Below are 13,810 nucleotides of genomic sequence, written 5' to 3'. Positions count from 1 at the left end.
AACACTTCTCAATTGAGATTTCCTCTACTCTCCTATCTACACTACCAAGCCATGCATTTTTCAAGAGTCTAGGCTCTCCTTTACCCTGTGTAATGTTTAATGCCTTAATCAAGACAATGCCTTTGTTGAGTGTTTGGAGTCCTTTGTGATTACTGACCACCTAGGATAAACCCAGTCCTACCATCTTACCAAATTACAGTGTGACAGAGTCCCAAGCTACTACATTTCCTCACTTTAGTCTGCATAGGGACATGTAGGTAACATGACCAAAGGAAATACTATAAAAATACTGTTCAAGGACTTGGAGATAAAGTCATAGAAAGAATTTCATTCGAATATGTTAAGTTTATCTGGTTTATTGTGTTTTCTGTATTTCCCCTATATTTGAACAAGTAAATTAAAACTCTTGGGGCAAAGGAGTATAAAGATATTTTGGTCTGGATTGAAATTCTGCTCAAAGTCAAGCACCCTTGACATTCTCAGGAGCAGGCACTGATCTTGGTTACTGGCACATTACTTTTTCATCCTGAGTCCAGTGAGCTTCCTGTTGGATAGCCATGGGGTTATTGTTGCTGCAGAGAATGTGGCAGACGGAAGTCCCCAAATTGCTGCAGGGATGGTCCTGCAGACAGAGTTTATTTTCTGTGCCACACAGCCAGAAGAGGCTATCTGTCCCCTACCTGCCCCCTCCAACCCCCCCCCCCAGACTGCTTTGATAAGGGCAGTAAAGGAACATAAGGTCTCAATTCCGAGAAGTGGCAAGTCCTTAGGGATCTCTTGGTCACCTGGTTGTCCAGTGGCATGGATGCCTGTGCAAAGTTTTTTATGATGCTTTTCCTGGGATGTCAATCAAGTTCCAACTGCATCCAGTAGAGACAGGGCTACTCCTCCCTCCGTGGAGCTATAAATTTTGGAGAACAGAGTGCAAAAGGCTCCTTTTCAGCCAGAGGGACTTTCTGGGACCTTCCCTCACTACTCTGGGCTTCTGAGGTGACAGGGCCAGTCGGCTTGCCCACTCCTGATACATCTACAGATGTTGAGAAACATGTTGTGCTCCCTGCTCCTTCCTCCTCCACATCGCCCCCACTTCCCGAAGAGAGGGGTTAATACTTTACAGACAAGGTTTGACTTCATCTCAACCTTCCTCCACATCAAGACAGGGAAACTGAGGCTCAGGAAAGCAGTCACTTTAAGCCTAAAGTCTCAGATTCATAATGCAGCAAAGCAAGTCGTGTCACATACAGTCAAATGCCTTCTATTTCTCCTGAGGTTCAGGGGGAGCTGTGGAGTGAAGCTTTGGCCTTGGCCAGGCCTCTAAGAATCTCTTTTACTCCCACTTTCTCCTGAGCTGTGAAGCTGAGAACTGAATGTTCTCATGATTTCTAAGCACACACTGAAATATATTAGCTTATCTGATCCTCTCTCCAGCCCTTGTAATGGGAAAGAAAGATTAGAAAGTCATGATGTCATACAAGAGGCCTTTAAATCCACAAAACCACTTTACTAGAAGAATTGGGATCAGTCCCAAATTGTTGATGTAACAGCAGCTGAACTTGGATACATCCTTTGGATACTCCCACTGTAATGACAGTTGGACCTGGACACATCCCTGGACATGCCCCAGGGCATGACTCCTTGTCAAGCAGGGTATAAAAGGAAAATCTTGGACCTTTGCTGGGGGTCCCAGGATAGTGACCAGAGCAGCACTGTCTGGTCAGGGAAGGCCAGAGATAAAACACTGGGAAATGCTGCCTACTTTGTATCTACCCTTTTGTTATCCCTCCCCCAAACCAAATACCAATCCTACCTGGATGATGAGACTCTCCCACATCTGGGAGGGTCTGTGGTTGGTAATTAAGAGTAGGCTCAAGGACGGATGAGAGGCAGAAGCAGCAAAGAAGATCAGAGACAGGATGGATGCAGAGAGGCTGCTTAGCTTAGAGGCCATGTGAGGAATATGCACATGGCGGATAAGGCCTTGTAATGAAACTTTATGTCTCCTGAAACTTCATTTGTCTGCTGTGGATCATTTCCTCTCCGTTATCCTAAACTCACAGACCTGTGGGCCAAAGGGGCTGCAGGCACTGGGCTGGGCTGAGAAAGGCCTCACCATCATTCCACCATACAATACTAGGACTTTATAATTAATAATTAATTCAACACCCTTCTTTTTCTATTCTCCCTTGAACTTGGATCTACAGGCCTCCCCTGGCTCTCCCTCCAGTCAGAGGGACTCTCTTTCTCTCTCTCTCTCTCTCTCTCTCTCTCTCTCTCTCTCTCTCTCTCTCTCTCTCTCTCTCTCTCTCTCTCTCTCTCCTTCTCTCCCTCTCCTTCTCTTCCTTTCTACCTCTCTTCCCCCCCTTCTCCTTCTCTCTCAAAACCCCTGGACCACAGCAGGCTTCAGATTCTGGGCAGGAATAAAAGGGGTATTTGGTTTTGATTTCTACCTCTCCTCTCCTCTCTCTCCCCCTCAGGCCACCTGGGAAGCTACAAATTGAGTGTCTGGCTGGTCATGAGGCCCCACCTGACAGCTGGGCTCCATGGGCCCCTGAGAGCCTTGCAGCACCCGGCCCTGGCAGCCTTGGGCCCTTGCAGCGGTGCAGCCAAGCATCTGGGTAGCCTTTACAGCTTTGTGGTTCCTGCGGCCAAGAAGCAGGCAGTCTTGCAGATAATGCAGCAACTTGCGAATAACAGCAGTGTTCTGCACCCAATTACCTAGCCACTCTGTGTCTGTCCGCTGGGCCCCAATGTGTCTCCATGACTCAGAAGCTCAGCAGCCAGAAGGACCCTCCCCACACCCTTATGCACTCAGTCCGGAGTTCACTGCTGCAACCGTAAGGCCACAGCTTACAGGCCTCAGAGCTTTCAATCCACAGATGCTGGGATCAGTCCCCAGCTGGAAGAAGTGTTTGGAATATCACCTTACAGTAATTTCTCCTGCTAGATCTGGGTAGCAGCTCCCGTTCCTAAACACTCATTTGCAATCTTCCAAGGGAGCCCAGAACTTGGGGCTGGGGTGCACTTGACTGAGAAACACAATAGCTAGAGGCCCATGTGGCCCTGACAGGTAGGCATGAGGGAGTACAGAGGAACAGGGTGGCAGTCCCACATGGAGGGATGAAAAGTCATCTTTCTCCTTCACTCCAGACAGTGGCCAGGATCATAAGGAAGGGACCACGATGGTGTTCACCATCCACACTCGTCTCCATGGTGGGAGATCCCGCGCCAGCTGCCTCCATGAGGGTGGGGCTAGCTCTGAGCTTGTGGCCCCTGTACACTTGCTTACACCCACACCCCGTCTTTCTCTGGCTGCTCGGCTGTCTCCCCTCTTCTGGTCCCATAATTTCCCAGGCAGATGGTGTTTACAAGCAGCCACAAGTGGCAATTGCTCATCTGCAAGGCAAGGCTGCGAGTCTACACCCAGAATCTGCCTCTGTAGACATCGCCAGAGGCTCAGCTGTCTGGGGAAGCTATGTGTCCTGCTTGCTTCCTTGGGAGCAGGAGAGTGGGGTACAGACTCCTGTGAGTGGAGAACTCTCCCCTTCCACCTTGAAAGGTCCTGAAAGACATAAGAGTTTGCTGGGCTGCCCTGGGTACCAGGAAGTGGGAGCTGGCCTTCGAAACAAGTCTTGGGCACAGGGGAAGTAGAGGGAGGAGGTGTAAGGGCAGGTTTGTACATGGCAATTACAGGAATAAGTATGAAGTGCAAAGACATAGACATGTTCACACATATGCATACACACATGTATGCATTCCACGTGTACACATGCAGGAACACACCCTCAGGCAAGAGGAGCTGATCTCAGAACTGTGGTCAGGAGCACCCAAAGGGACTCCCCCACGTCCTCAACAGTGGTGGGGACTGGGGGGGGGGTAGAGCCAGCTTCTAGGTCCTGGAAAGATCCTGTGTAGTCTAGAATAAGGTTGGACCTATGCCAGGCTCTCTGTGGGCACCTGCCTGTATTTCTAGCAGCCCCAGTAACCCCCTGGGGACCTCACTGAGCCTTCTTCTCTAGCACTTGCAGACCTTTCTCTTTGAGGTGTCTGCACAGCTGTGGGGGTTTGATGTCTGTTTCCCTTTGCCTCAAATTTTCTTGTCAAGCGAGCAGAGAAGCCTGATGGGTGCCTCAGAGCATCACTGACTCCACCACAGGGAGTGACTTGTCACACAGTCTCACTCATACACACACAATTCACTCACAATTACTTTCACACAGACTCACACTTGCAGACTTACACTAGCACACGTCTTCAAAGTCATACGTACACTCACACTCTCACACATACTCATTCACTCATACCTATTCACACAGTTAGACTCATACATGCTCACCAATGCAGTCACGCTCTCACACTCACAGACGTACACACATACAACTTACACACATGACTTCAACTACACTCAAGCAATCACACGGACACATATGACTCTGAGTCCAGCGGATTTTGACTCCGTTCTTGGGCACTTTTTCTTCATGGCTTGAGCACACATGGAGGTCACAGGATGCTTCTCGAACCTTCTCAGGATCTGCTGATCTACGGACAACTCTGTGGCTGCCCTGCAGACAGAACGATGACAAATCTGTGGCTTTGTTGTTGTCTTTGCCTCTTGTCATCTCCATACATACTACTACAATAGCAAAGCAATGAGATTACAGGCAATAAGGACATTAATGTTTCCCTGTCTCCAAGCTCATTCCTGGATCATTTTACTTGAAGCTGGTCAAGAAAAAAATAAAATAAGAACCAAATTGAAAAGCAGCTTCTTCAAAGTGGGTTGATTTTCCTTGATATCAAAAGGGCGGGGACTCCTGGATCTTTTACTCTCTAGGAAGATGAAGATGCCATGAGTGTTTTAACTTTTTGGTTTGGTGTTTTAATTTTTGGTGTTTGGGTCACACCCAGGATGCTCAGGAGTTATTCCTGGCTCTGTGCTTAGAAATCACTCTTGGTGGTGCTCAGGGGACCATATGAGATGCCTGGGGCTGGCAGACATATACAAGGCAAAAGCCCTACCTGCTATACTATTCTGGCCCAGTGTTTTGTTGTTTTTACTATTTTTGGTTTGTTTTGTATGGTCTGAATTGAAGATTCATTCTACAAAGACCACTAAAGAAATGAACAGCACTGCAATAAGGCATGTGAGTTTATTTACCAACAAGCTGGGGTGGCCCCTCTAAGGCAAAGATGACTTACTGAGCTCTCAGGCTCCTTTAATTAGGTTACAGAGGCTTCAAACCATCACATTTAACCTTTAAGTTGACTGTCTGTTGTCTAAGGTGTTTCCTTTCATGGCCAGGTATCTAGAGTGGAATATTGTGGTTTGTAGGGCTTTCAGGTCTGTGTCAGCTGGAGTAGTAGAGGAGGGGGTCAGGAGTCCACTGGGCACCCATGACCTTGTCCCCACCCCCAGGCTCCTGGGTGTTGCTAATTTATCTAACTATTTTGGTGCATGCCTTGAAGTTTGAAACTGGCTGTTCTTGCCTAGTCTTTGCTCCTTAAAACTTGAGCCTGCCATGGCTGTACATAGTTTCACAGCAAAGTGAGGTTACAGTTAATTTTAAATCAAACTTTAGATCTTAACAGTTTTGGGGCCAAATCCAGCAATGCTCAGGGATTACTACTGGCTCTGTGCTTAGGAGTTACTCCTGGATCTGTGCCCAGGAATTATTTCTGGCAGACTCAGGGGACCATATGGGATGCCGGGGTTCATACTGGGGTTGGCCACATGCAAGGCAAATATCCTACCCTCTGTGCTATCGCTCCAGACCATTTTTACTTTTTAATTAAAAAAATTTCCTCTTGATAGCCCCTCTGTGAACGATCTACTTTGATAATATATTTTTACTGCAATAAAAAATTAAAACTCAACTTCAAGGAAGCATTATATTCTGAATTGATTGATGACTGATCCACAGGTGATGGGATTCCCTCCTGGGAAGTTGCAAGCAGATTTATAGGCCACCCCCCACATTAATCAGGGCTAACAGCCAACATTCTTTCAAAAGCAAATGAACAATGTCCCAGGGCACACAGGCTTCAGAACCCTCCAGGGCTGACCAGTTTCACCTGAGAACTTTTGCATAAGGTCAAGGCCACATGTCTTTTTTTTTTTTTTTTTTTTTTTTTGGTTTTTGGGCCACACCCGGCAGTGCTCAGGGGTTACTCCTGGCTGTCTGCTCAGAAATAGGTCCTGGCAGGCACGGGGGACCATATGGGACACCGGGATTCGAACCAACCAGTCCTGGATCGGCTGCTTGCAAGGCAAACACCGCAGTGCTATCTCTCCGGGCCCAAGGCCACATGTCTTGACCTTACATGAAACAGGAGAAAAGTTCATCTCTGCAGGCAGGGGCAGGGAGGACACGACCAGAGTACCCCAGATACGAATACCTGTTGTGATGGGGTCATGCAGAAGGACTCCAAATTTTGAAAAAGTTTATTTATTGATAGATTTATTTGGTTTTTGGGCTACACCCAGAGGTGCTCAGGTTTACTCCTGGCTCTAAGCTCAGAAATTACACTTGACAGGCTTGGGGAGTCCACGTGGGATGCTGGGGATAGAACACAGGTTAGTTTTATGTAAGGCAAAAGACCTAAGAGTTTAAAATCTTGAGTTTTATTAGCTCGTGACTACACAGGGTACCAGAGCTCAATTATGCAGCTCCGATCATAGTTGTTTTTTTAAATCTTTTCAAGAGATATTCAAAAGATTTTCAAATCTTTTCGTTGTAATGCAGGCATATACTGCACATAAGCAGGACACAGAGTCACCATAGTGGGGACTATGATGTCAGCTGCAAAGTTATCTTAGCTGCTAATAATCAGAAAAGCCCTGTGTTCAGTTTTAATGAGTTATGTTCAGTATTGATCACTTTGTTTTGTTTGTTTTGGCCACATCCCGCAGTGTTCAGGGGTTACTTCTGGCTCTGTACTCAGGAATCACTCCTGGCATTGCTCAAGGTACCATATGAGATGCTGGAGATCAAACCTGGGTTGCCTGTGTGCAAGGCACTGTGTGCAAGTCCTCCTCACTGTACCATCTTTCCAGCCACAGTATCTATAGCTTGAAAGGGATCTCAGCCTCTGGCCTTGGTTGATTACTGAGCTCAGGGGTTAGTGGGCATGCTCTGGGAAGTAGAAATCACTGGTTACAAGCAGGAACACCAGCAAGGTTATCTATGGGTTTTGTTTTAAGAAACATCAGACAGGGGCCTCAGGGATAGGGCAGTGGGTGGAGCATTTGCCTTGCACATGGCTAACACAGGTTTGATCCTTAGTATCCCATATGGTCCTCTGGTCCTGCCAGGAGTAATTTCTGAATGCAGCGCCAGGAGGTACTCCTGGTGTGGTACCAGGTGTGGCCCAAAAATTAAAAATTTCTGAATGCAGCGCCAGGAGGTACCCCTGGTGTGGTACCAGGTGTGACCCGAAAACTAAAAATTAATTAAATAGAAGAAGAAACATCAGCCAGTTTAATGGTTGACTGGGCACAAGATGGTTGCCTCCGTGTTAAGCCATTTCACTGTGACAGGCACACTCTGTTCTCAGGATTCCCCATATGGAAATACCTTCACACGAGGACAGTGCACCAACATGCTGGTCCTGCCAAGAAGTGACACTTGCTTCTCATCAACCTGTTCCAGGTAAGGTAAGTAGTGCACCCCACCACCTCACCCCATAAAGGTAGATGTTCCTTTCCAAGAAGCTGCTCATTGTGTGTAATGCCAAGAAAATAGCCTTGGCCAATTGGTTAGCTAATTAGATGGGCTTTAGAATAGGATGCAGTCCCATGGTAAGTGGGATAGTAAAAGATCCCACAGGGCCACTGTGGGCCAGAATGTTCTTGCTATTTCAAGTTCTAGGTCTACTGCTGTTGGAGTAACTGGTTTTCACTCTATTCAGGATAATTCTTTGCTGTTATTTATCTCCTGTGGACTGAAACTACCTCTGAATTGGTCCCTTATCCTACCTGTTCTCCACCCATGGATGGTGGTCCTTCTCTTCCCAATAAAGACCTCTGGTCTCAGGGAGAAGATGGTTGTAGTTGTGGTTTCCACAGCTAGTCTGTTTGTCAGTATCTTGGCCTGTTGTGGTAGAAGTTTTCCTGAACCAGTTCTATCTCTACAATTTTGTGTGGGTTATTTGCTGTGTTGGTGTTGCTTCCAGATCTGTGTTTCCCCAATCCCTCAGGATCGGGGCATGAGGCTTCTGCTTTGTGCTACTTCTCCTTACCTGGGCAGACATGGACATGTGTCCATGATCTGGGTCATGATCAACAGATAAACTATTAGTGATGACCAGTCAGGCAGAGCTGGGCTAGGAAGGAAGCCTCTTGTACTTTTCCCTCCCAGACTCGAGCTGTTTATGGAACCCAATTTCCCCAAAACTAGAAGGAAAAGACGAAGACCTCAGGACCTCAGTATTATGACATAGGGAGCAGGGCTAGAGAGAGAGGAAAGGAGCAAGGCATGTGCTTTGTAGACATAGAAGATCTAGGTTTGATCCCAGCATTATAGATGGTTCCCCAAGCACAGGAGAAGGTCCTGAGCACTGCTGGGTGTGTCCCAACTTCCCCCACCTAAGCCTCCTTCTAAGATAAAATCAGGAGCCAGAATCCTAGCTCAAAAGACTGAGCACAATGATGCTTCATGAGCACCCCAGCACCTCATGGTCCCCTCCTAAGTATCGAGCCAGGAATAACCCTGAGCCACCACTGTATGTGGCCAAAAACACAGAAGGAAAAAAGATAAAGATAAAAAATTTTCTCAGGGTCACAGTGCTCCTAAGCAGTCAATCCAGGGTCAGAGGGCAGCTTCATTTCTGGCACTGAGCAGCTTTGATCAATGATCCTGCTGCAAAGTTTGTAAAGTTTCTGCCAAAGTAGCAGTTGAGCTAGTGTTAGTTCATGCCAGGAAGTACCAGCTGTGCCAGGGTGCTTCGTGGAGTCTTGGAGAGCAGGTCTGGGCAGTTAAAGGGCATCAGCTTGATGGTGCTGCATCTCAGCTACAAGGAGAGACCCCCACCAGGAGTGGTCTGAGTTGGAGTGACTGAGGTTGGGCCCTATTTGCCAGTCTGTGAGCTAACAGCAGCACTACTCCTCGAGGTAAAGTGCTCAGCTGTGTTTCTACTGAGAGCCAGGCTCCAGTGGCGAGTGCTCCTTCCTGTTTACCTGGATGAGCTTGTCTCACTGTCGCTTCTCTCCCCAGAGATTCACATATAGGGCTATTGTTAGCTTTGCTGGCTCTGAAAATATACCATATTTTCCAGCATATAAGACAACCAGGCTTCCCTTTCTCTGCACCATGGACAGGCAATTCTTCATTTCCCAGTACTGTCCCATGCACCTGGGTGCTACATCTCTGCACCCCATCTCTGAGTGCCCAGCATGGAATATCTCCAGGCATTACCAAGTAATGGTGTGGGGTGTGAGGTTGGAGTGGCCTGAGGGAATGGGGACACAATTGATCAAAGATGAGGTGCACTGGATTAGGAGTTAATGAAGGAGTTAAACAAGATAAAGAGTAACTAAGCTACAGCACTGCTGCTATTTCCCCAAGCACCAGCAAGAGTGAATCTTGAGCATTACCTGACCCCAACTTCCTGACCCCTCCAAATGAACTCCAGGGCTTAACCAGAGAGGGAGGCAGCTTAGTCTTGGAGGGTGTTCAGAGCCATCCATCATCTGTTGATGCTGATCAGGATACCAGCATCTGGGAAGACTTCTGCGTCCAGAGGAGATGCGTCATGTGATGAGTCAGGAAATGAATGGAGTCCTGGCCTGCTGTTCCAGGTAAGAATTTAAGAAATTTAATAAGAAAATTGATCTGCCCGCACACAGTGAAAAGGAACCTAATGAGAAGCCAGCAGGAAGATTCAAAAACCTCAAATTATTCTCCCCAATACCAGCACAGCCATTTTTGAATACAATTATGGCCTTGAAACCCTGCAGGGGAATTCAGTGGAAATCATTTAAACATTTATTTCATGTGAAACCTCTGACCCAAGCAACTCAAAGAGCACTGGAAGAAACCAGGTTGAGAAGATTTTGACTGGAACATCGCTTGGTGTTCTGTGGACAAAGGTCAGTCCAGTAATAATTAGTGGCCTCTGAAATGAGATCTGAGTATGAATAAGAATCAAGAAGGGGCCTAGGGGGTTGCGTACAGGAAACTGTATTATCCAATAGACAGGGCTTATTAACAACCTGGGGGAAAGTAAATTCGACTTAGATTAAATTTGTAGATAATGCAAAGTGAGTGAGAAATGGCAAATGCTGAAAATAAATTAAAGTCCAAATTACCAAAGGACCTGGTCATTGGCGAGCCTTGGTCAGAATGAAATCAGATGGAATTTAATGAGAAGAGGGAGATGGTACTACAGTTAGGGGTGATTATACTTGAAGGACTGGGCCATCAGATGGCTAAGGAGGAAGAGGGGGTGAGCGGTCAGTGGGGGAATTCCTGTTGTCTTCTCCAGAAACCCAGGAGCCTCTTCCATGCCCCTGGAAAGGTTGACTTAAGTCATTGAGATGTGTTTTTGTTCTTTTGCTTGTTTGTTTTTGGAGTCATACACAGCTATGCTTAGGGCTTACTCTGTGCTTAGGCATCACTCCTGTAGTGCTCAGGGGGCTGTATTGTGGGATGCTGGGGAATCAAACCCAGGTCAGCTGTGTGCAAAGCGAATGCCCTCCTTGCTGTATTTGTTTTGTTTTGTTTTGTTTTGTTTTTTTGGGTCACACCCGGCGGTGCTCAGGGGTTACTCCTGGCTGTCTGCTCAGAAATAGCTCCTGGCAGGCACGGGGACCATATGGGACACCGGGATTCGAACCAACCACCTTTGGTCCTGGATCGGCTGCTTACAAGGCAAACGCCGCTGTGCTATCTCTCCGGGCCCCTCCTTGCTGTATTTTAAGGCAATTTTGAAGAAGGAAAGTGGGAAATGGCTATTTGTGGGTGATAGCTGCCCCTGTCATCTTAATCAAGGATGGTTTGCACAGGAAAATGGATTCTGATGATGTGGATAACTTAGGATGGCTACAGAGCGATTTGAGATTTGCAAACTCTCCATCTCCACCATCATTATCACCATTAATGTCATCTGTAGTTTGAATTCCTCAACCCAGGGTCTCTTACAAAGACTTTAGCTAGTTCTCCTTCTACCCCCTAAACTCACAACAACTAGGTCTTATTTTCTATGAAATAAATCCCCACATTGTGAAATCACCCCCAGGCAGACAGGTCTGAAAAAGCAGGGTATCCGTGAAGGATTAATAAACTAAGCCAGTCAAGAGAGTCATAGAGTCAATGGCTTCTCGTGGTATCTCTGAGCCCCCAAGCCAGACTGTCTTTCTTTATTAAGAGATTTCCAATTCTCCAATAGGGGGAAGGTTGAGAGAGAGAGAGAGAGAGAGAGAGAGAGAGAGAGAGAGAGAGAGAGAGAGAGAGAGAGAGAGAGAGACTTAAGTACCTAAGTACCTATCCATGTGGGCTTTTATATATCAATAAAGGGATTTAATGGAAAGAGAAAGATGGGGGAACACCTTTGTTTTAGATTAGTAGCTGGGTGTCATCTTACAATTTTCCACATAAGAAAATTAAAGTAGAGGGAGAGAAAGAGTGGCTGAAAGTTCAAAGTTAAGATATCAGCAAGGGGACTTCTGAGAATTCTGTTTATGGGTGATTGTCCTTCCACTGTAACTTTACCTTGTCCTCTTTCTTTGCATCATTGTTCTCATAATTAAAAATAAAAAATTTAATAAGAAAAATGGAGAGAAAGGGAAAGAAAGAGACATAAAGAGTGAATGAGGGAGGAAGAGAGAGAAAGAGAAGAAAAATGTCTGTGCAGAGCGCAGGAGGGAAACTGGGGAAATTGGTGGCAGGAAAAATGTGCAAGAATTTGAAGGATGTTGGACATTGTATAACTGAAACTCAAATATGATAAACTTTGTAACTTTGAAAAAAATACCCAACTGTATTATTAAGAACCTTATATACACGGTGTTTAAATAAAGTAATTTAAAAAAAAAAAAGAAAAAAAAAAACTAAGACTAGAGAAAGGCTAAGAGTTTTGCCCAAGTTTACACAGTAAATGGCAGAGAAGGAACCATCAAATTATTTTTTTGCGTCAAGACTCTTGTTGTGGGCCGAAGAGATAGCATGGAGGTAAGGTGTTTGCCTCTCATGCAGAAGGTCATCGGTTCGAATCCCGACGTCCCATATGGTCCCCCGTGCTTGCCAGGAGCGACTTCTGAGCGTGGAGCCAGGAGTAACCCCTGAGCACTGCCGGGTGAGACCCAAAAAACCAAAAAAAAAAAAAAAAAGACTCTTGTTGTGCCCAATGGTCACTGTTGTGGTTCTGGGAATCAAACTGGAGTGATTGGGAACCATATGGGTTTTTGGGGATTAAATCCAGGTCAGCCACGTGCAAGGCCTTACCGGTGGTGCTAACTCTAGCCATTACCAAATACTGGTCTTTGAGAAAACAAGGAGCAGAAGGAGGGGGATTAAGGCAAAACTCCAGAAGATTCCCCTGCACATTAGAGATAGGTGATTGGTTTTATGTGTCAGCAAGATTAATCATGATTGAAGAAACATGACTTGTGCCTTTAAAATATCTCTACCCCTCTTCAGAACCTGTCATGGGCAGTCCGAGCCTAAGGGAATCATGGTGTCCCCTTAAGAAAGGTGGGTGCAAAAGTTGGAGGTGGAACAAAGACCAGACACTCAGAAGTGAGCTTGAATCTTGTCTGTTTATTCTGGGTTAGAGCAGGATACTTACACTATTTTTTTTATGAAGTCATTTATAATTGACCTTTAAAACTGTTAGTTCCCACACTGTACCAGAAAAATTTGTATAGGCCAAACTGTATGCTTAGCAAAAAGAAATCCTATCTTTACAGACTCAAGGCCCAGCCTTCAGCTTATACGCTCTTCTGCTATCTATCTGGGGCCATTCTATACTTTTTAGTCAGCCCTCTGGACCTGGAATACACTCACAAGGTCAGATTCCAGAGACTGGCGTTTGTATTTTTTGGCCTTGTTCAAGTCACGCACTGAGCTGAGTTTGTAATATTAACAAATATTAACAATATGGTGGCATTTAGGATAACAACTAGGTTTTACATATCGCTGGACTTTTAAGAGGGTGGTTAATAAATCTGCAAGACCATAATTAAAGAATTGCTTGAGCATACACAATTGCTTGTGACTGGGTGGGCATTCACAATTCCTTGTCAGGGAAGTGGGTCCTCAGTGAGTCTCCTCATTAGGTGAACCACACCAGGATCTGACCCTCCTAAAAGAAGGGGAGACTTCCTTGAATCCTTTCCATGAAAGGCATTACTGGATTTCTGTAACTCCACCCTGGATTTAGGTGTAGCTACCTGAGACCCACCCATTTCTGGGAGGGGTCTTGGGAACCAGATATTATGTGTGACCTTACCTGCAAGACCCCGCCCATTCCTGGGAGGGGGTCTTGGAAAAGGTAGATAAGCCTTTGAGCCAGGGGATTAGGGGCTTCTGCCCTGCTGGGCTCTCTGGCTTTTGGGTCCTTGCCTCTTTTGGTCTTTGACCAGCATGGAGGTCAAAGGAAGATGGCTGAAAGGAGTTAAGACGCAGGGCTAGCTAAGAATGGCTGAATGCTTGAAAGGTTATGAGATAGGCCACACACATGTGGTGAATAGGGGATGAATAAAGCTGATGCTTCCTGATGCCTGCCTGTGAGTGAGTTCAATACCCGTCGCTTTCCTGAACCCCAGACCCGCGGGTTGATGGGGGTTGCGGAACCACGTGGCCTGGGATGGCAGAGA

This window comes from Suncus etruscus, chromosome 10 (genome assembly GCF_024139225.1).
Source record: "Suncus etruscus isolate mSunEtr1 chromosome 10, mSunEtr1.pri.cur, whole genome shotgun sequence".
Taxonomy (NCBI): Eukaryota; Metazoa; Chordata; class Mammalia; order Eulipotyphla; family Soricidae; genus Suncus; species Suncus etruscus.
Note: the sequence above shows the minus strand (reverse complement) of the source record.